The 6,617-nt window shown below is 53.0% G+C and overlaps 1 protein-coding gene and 1 pseudogene across 1 annotated transcript in view; one reads left to right on the top strand and one right to left on the bottom strand.

Annotated features, from left to right (window-relative positions):
* LOC139023609 (serine/threonine-protein phosphatase 2A regulatory subunit B'' subunit alpha-like) overlaps positions 1–3,454 on the top strand; it is a 35,804-nt pseudogene extending 32,350 nt beyond the window's left edge.
* Positions 1–6,617, bottom strand: part of fbrsl1 (fibrosin-like 1) — a 531,885-nt gene that overhangs the window by 229,880 nt on the left and 295,388 nt on the right.

Raw genomic sequence — 6,617 nt, 5'->3', positions numbered from 1 at the left:
CCATGTTGGTTTCCATATGTTTTTTTTCGTGCAGTATTGAGACTGCTTTGTAACCTTGGTAACAAGCGGTAACAGGCATCAACTGAGCGGTAACATGGCAGCAGCTATCAGCGTGTAGTGAGCAGTGTTAGTTGCTACAGCAGGTGGTGGTGGATGGCCGGGCTCAGAGTCACGTCACGCGGTGCACTACTGCTCCGGGTCATGTGGGGCGCTGTCCCAGGGACTGGACTGTACTGTTGCCCATCGCAGCACCTGCTCCGAGCTGCTGACCGCCCCKTCACACACACACGCTCACACACACCCCGACCCCTCACACACATTCACACACAACCTGACCCGAAACGCTAACTCTCCTCACCAAATCCCCAACGGCTCTAAACTTAGTATGACCAGCTGTAACGGGTGCAGTGGTGTCCCTAATGATCCTAACAGTGTGTATGGTGTGGTGGGTGAGGACAGTCCTCCATGGCGAGGTAAGAAGGCCAACACTACCACCACTACTACCAGTCCTGACCGGCCTCTCCAGAGCTCTGCCAGTCTGAAGGACATCACAGGAGAAGCCATCAACCTGGCCAGTGGCAAACTCAAAGAGTTCTCCTTCGAGAAGCTCCGCCTTTCCACCAGTCACGTGACCTTAAGGAAAGGTCGCAAGGTCAGGCCGGACTCCTACAGCCGTCGGTCCACGGACCTCGACATCGTCTACGGACACTTCACCGGGAACGTCGGAGGAACCGGGAATGGGACTATTACCGGAAATGGAAACGCCAATGATGAGAACCTGCCGCCTTTCAGCGACACCACCAAGGTGCTCAAAGGCCAATCGCCTTCTAGCATCAACTCCGGGGGCGGGTCTCTATCCACAACCATTCTATCCAGTGTCTCCAGGGCCGGGTCCACCAGTAGCCTATCCAGCGCCTGCTCCGGTTCCTTGGAGGCGGGGCTAAACACAGTGGCGTCTCTCTACCTCAGCTCATTAGCCGACGAGTCCCTCATCGCCCGGTTACTGGAGAAGACCCGTGCAGGGGAGGAGGGAGGAGTGGGAGGAGCAGGGGGGGAAGACATACGGGCCTGTCTGGACATTCTGGTCAAGTGTTCAGAGGACTTGAAGAAATGTACGGACATCATCAAGCAGTGTATCAGTCGGAAGAGTCCCGGGGGAGGGGAAGATGGGGGAGCCAGTCCAGAGAGCATCTACAGAGCTGTGATGACCAGACTGAGCTCCTATCTGAGGAAACTGCCTCTAGAGCTGGAGGGCGCTGGGTTAGGGTTAGGGTCAGGGGCTGGAGGTCAAGGGTCAGGGATTGGAGGTCATAGCGAGTTGGCCGAGCTGGTTAGTAGTCTTCAAATGCTGCAGCAAGCTGCTGTCCCCTTCTCACCTATATTTGGGAATGATCAACCGCCACGGTATGAAGACGTTGTTCAGAACCCTCCCTTACCCAAGAGCAGGGCTATACTGCCACCCTCATCACTCGCTCCAGACTCCTCTCTCCCTTTGTCCACTACGCCTGAGACAGCAGGGAGACATAAGGTTCAGACCAACGGGCTGCAGCACACGCACACTCTGTCAACTCTGTCACACACACACTCTCCCTCACTGCATACACACACGTTGTTTATTTCTACCCCCCAATCCCAGGCACACACACCTTCATCACAAACGCACACTCCGTCAGCYRGCACACACACTCCGTCCATCTCCCCCATGGAGGCTCTCTTTATTGAGGAGGATGRAGACCTGGGAAGGGGMCTGAACAGGGCTTCCAGACACACACACTCACACACACCGACCAGAAGCCTCACACACACTCACAGTCGGAACGGGACAGCTTTTAGTCCACACACACCCCCCAGCTCCGCGCACACACACCTCAGCCCCAATCTGTCACACGTACACGTTACACACACACTCCAGTCTGCCGGTGAAGACCTCACCRGCCCCCCAACCTCCGAACACACCCCTCCTGTCACTCATAGAGACGACGACATCGACACACTTCTGATGGACTTGGAGTGTCTGTCGCAGAGCATGGGTCGGGAGAGAGACAGAGTCAGAGAGGGAGAGAGAGAAAGAGAGACGGAGCCCCCTCTCCCCCCTAAGACCAGCCAGAGGGGGACAGGACAGGGGAACACCTCCCCACAAACCCAACCCTCTCTCCAGACACAAACCCAATTCAACCCCCAGGCTCAAAGGCCTGTTCCTGTTAGCCACCTAACCGCTAACGCCCAGGCCACTAGGTCGACCCCCAGCTCACCTGCTCCTCTCCCCCAGGCAGAGGGCAGCGTGGTGGGGCTGGGAGATGAGGAGGACGGGGCCCTGCTGCTGAGGATCCTTGAGAGCATTGAGAGCTTTGCCCAGGAGCTGGTGGACTCTGGGGGTAGTCCTGGGAACACTGGGAAGACTGGGGCTCAGAGCAAAGAGAAGGAGGTGATGAGACTCCTACAGGACACTCTGGCTACTGCAGCCAAGACTGACACTATGACGCAGGCCAAACTACCTGGATCTCCACCAGCTGGGCAAGGTGACTGTCCGTGTCTATCTATTCCTATCCATGGTATTGTGTATATCAAATCAAATCAAATGTATTTATATAGCCCTTCGTACATCAGCTGATATCTCAAAGTGCTGTACAGAAACCCAGCCTAAAACCCCAAACAGCAAGCAATACAGGTGTAGAAGCGGTGGCTAGGAAAAACTCCCTAGAAAGGCCAAGACCTAGGAAGAAACGTAGAGAGGAACCAGGCTATGAGGGGTGGCCAGTCCTCTTCTGGCTGTGCCAGGTGGAGATTATAACAGAACATGGCCAAGATGTTCAAATGTTCATAAATGACCAGCAGGGTCAAATAATAATAATCACAGTAGTTGTCGAGGTTGTTATATGTTACACGGTTCTTCGTTCTATGTACGTATGTGAACTGAACTGTGCCTTTACCTACAGATGGACCTGTATCCACGCCTGTACATGTGTCTGCCTCCACTCCAGCACCTGCTCCCAGACTTACAGATGGACCTGTTCCTACGGCTCTACCTGTCTCTACAGCTCCCACACCTGTCCCTGCCCATATCCCCACAACCCTAGCAGAGTCTGTCGCTACAGACCAAGCTACACCTTCTGCCCTACCCACACCTGTTCCACCACCTACAGTCCTACCCACACCTTCAGAAGTGGCTACAGTTGGACTGTTAGAGGCCGCTAGACGTGAACATCCACCTGTAGCTGACCTGACAGCTGTACTTACCACCAAGGCCACCCCTCCACCGGCTGTAACCCCTGTCCCGCCCCCTACACCCACACCCGGAGAGGCACCTGTTGCAACCATCGCTGCTCCTCCTGTTGCCGTGAGACACCCGGTTGCCCCTAGCGATGTGGTTGCCCTGAGAGACATCGGCTCGACGCTGCTCATCCAGCAGACGCCTGAGGTGATCAGAGTGAGTACCACTGACCGACGTGTGTAAGGGTGCGTGCGTGCGTGCGTGCGTGAGTGCGTGCGTGTCAGGCTGTCAGACTTCTATTAGTCAGGTCTACCTGCCTCTTCCTCTGACACTATTGCTGCTGAAGGAGACTACTTTCTCTGTGTTCTAGTTGAGAGATGTGTCTTGTTTGTGAATGGAATGGAAAATAAACAATTATAATTGTAGAGAGAGAGAAGTAGAGAGAGAGAGACGAGAACAGGAGATGGATGCGAACAGATACAAAATACTGTTGTCCTGTGTTACACGTCTGTAGCCAGTGAATTCTTTGAAAAGCCATGGTTCATGGATCTCACATCAAACCACCCATCATCCTGGATCCACTCCCATTTCTAGCCAAGCCGCCTCTACAGATCTCACAGATAGAAATGATTCTATTTTTAGCACTCAACGCTGCCTTACACACAAAGGATAAAAAGGAACACTACATACGTAAGAATACTGTTCATTGATTACAGCTCATGCGTTCAACACTATAGTCTGCTTTCAACAGAGCAGACCATCAATAAGCTAAGAGACGGCACTGGGACTAAACACTCCCCTGCAACTGGATCCTGGAATTTCCCGACGGGCCGAGGGGGACCTTCAGGGGTATGCGTTGGCTTTATGTCCTTTCTCTGTACCTATAGACCGGCTAGGTTGCGAATCGCACAAGGACGTCCTGCGTGGTGCCACGCACGACTCAACACATCATCAAGTATTCGCTGAAGACGCGACGGCGATAGGCAACTGATCCATCGATGACGACACCATGCTCAGTTTACAGGTAAAGAACCTGGCAGAGTGGTGCAGGACAACATACTTCCCTCAAAATTCAGCAAGACAAAGGAGCTTGATCGTGGACAACAGGAAGCAGAAGGGTGAGCCCATCCACATCCACAGGGCCTGTACTGGAGCGGGTCGAGAGCTTCCAGTTCCTTGGTGGTCCATATCACTTAAGGAATATGATTTTGTTAGGCCATGGATGATGGCCTCTCAGGAGGCGTGCACACAATTTGGCCATTCGGTCTGAAAGTCTACAGCAGCACCATCGAGAGCATCTTGGCTGGCTGCATCACACTTAGTATGCTGCGACTGCAATGTATCTGACCGGCAAGGCGTTTACACGACGGTAGTGTTTAGAGCCCAGTATAATCAATCAATCAATCAAATGTATTTATAAAGCCTTTTTTACATCGCCAATGTACAAAGTGCTAAATACCAGAAACCCAGCCTAAAACGCACACAGGAGCATATAGGCTGGATCCTGGTAGAAAGCTTAAGAGAACAAGGCTCTGAGAGGTGGCCAGTCCTCTTCTGGTGTGACGGGTGAGATTATAAGAAGTATCACTGGCCAAGATGGTGTGAAACGTTTCTAATAGATGACAGCAGGGTCAAATAATAATAATACTACAGTGGTTGGTGAGGGTGCAAAGGAACGCAACCTCAGGAGTAAATGACAGGTGGCATTTCTTGAGAAAAGCGTCTCATAGTTGAGACAGAAGGTGCGGTAGCACGCAGAGAGAGTTTTGTCGAAAACAACAATCCGGACAGGTTAAGCACGTCCGGTGAGACAGGTCAGGGTTCGAGCCGCAGGGGCCAGAACAAGTTGAACACTGGAGCAGCAGACGGCAAGCGTGGGCCTGGGGATTCGACACAGGAGTCTTCAGGTCGCTTAGTTCGTCCTGAGGCAAGGTCCGTTCTCAGGTCCTCCTGGGATGCGGAGGGTAGTGAGAGCACATTTAGTACTGGGAGCATCACCTTACACTTCACACAGGACACCGGACTAAGACAGGAGAAATACTTCCAGATATTAAGACTACAAACTAGTCCCCTGACTCACATAAACTATTGCAGGCATAAATACTTGGACTCGCTAGAGACACAGGAGGGGTCGGGAGACCTGATACCTCCGGACATTCAGGGCCAACCGCAGGCGTTGTTATACCCCACTGCTACTTGCCAAAGCTTACAGCCCCCACACTAGAGGGAAATTTCACACCAACTCCTACCTTTGCTGATACATCAGGCTGAAATAATAGCAAGCAAAATTTCCCTAAGGACACCGCCGTGGGGGGTGCAGCCGGACAGGAACGAGCACTGTCAGAGACTCAACCACTCATGCCGCACCCTCCAGGGTTACGGCATGGAAGTGTACCCAGTAACCGCAGTGACTCAGCCTGTAATAGGGTTAGGGCAGAGAATCCCAGTGGAAGACGAGGGGGGAGAACCCTCTCTCTCATACCTTCCTGGCCTCTCTCTTGCTATACTCTCCTGGCCTCTCTCTCTCTCTGCCGTTCTCTCTCTCACTCCCGTGCTCCTGGCTCTCTTTCTCTCTCTCACTTGCTCGGTCCATGGCAGAGACGAGCAATGGGCGAGACTTCTCCGTTGGGCGTACTGCTTTTGCTGCCCTTTTCGTTCTCACTTGAGACCGCCATCTTCTCTCTCTCACGCCACCCCTTGTCCTCTCTCCTTCATTGTGTTGTGATACAGTTCCTCCATTCAGTAAAATCCCTGGCCTTCTCTCTCTCTCTCCTGCCTCTCTCCCTCCTGCCTCTTCCTCTCTCTCTCCTGCTGCTTCTCTCTTCCCTTGCTCTCTCTACTCCCTGTCCTCTCCTCTGCCTCTCTCTCTCCCTGCCTCTCTCTCTCCTTCTCTCCTGCCTTCTTGCCTCTCCTCTCTCTTCTGGCCCTTTCGCTCTCTCTCCTCCTCTCTCTGATCTCTCTCTCTCTCTCTTGCCTCTCTCTCTACGCTGTCTCTCTTCTCACTCCTCCTCTTCACTGCATCTCTTGCTCGTTCTCTCTCCTCTCTCCTTCTCTCTCTCTCTCTCTCCTCTCTTCTTCTCTCTCTCTCTCTCTCTCTCTTGCCTCTCTCTTCTCATCGCTGCTCTCTTCTTGCCTCTCTCTCTGCCTCTTCCTCTCTCTCTCCCTGCCTCTCTCTCTGCTCTTTCCTCTCTCTCTCCTCTTCTCTCTGCTCTTCTTCTTCTCTCTCTCTCGTCTCTCTGCCTCTCTCTCTCTCTCTCTCTCTGCAGTCCTCTCTGTCCTCTGCATCCCTCTCTGCCCTTCTCCTCTAACTCTATGCTCCTGTCTCTCTGCTCCCCTCTCTCTCTGCCTCCCTTATCTATTTCTCTTCTTCTCTCAGTCTAACATTACACATATCCAACCAAGAACG

The sequence above is a fragment of the Salvelinus sp. IW2-2015 genome, linkage group LG33 (assembly GCF_002910315.2).
Source record: "Salvelinus sp. IW2-2015 linkage group LG33, ASM291031v2, whole genome shotgun sequence".
NCBI lineage: Eukaryota > Metazoa > Chordata > Actinopteri > Salmoniformes > Salmonidae > Salvelinus > Salvelinus sp. IW2-2015.
Note: the sequence above shows the minus strand (reverse complement) of the source record. Positions and strands in the feature narration are given on the sequence as shown.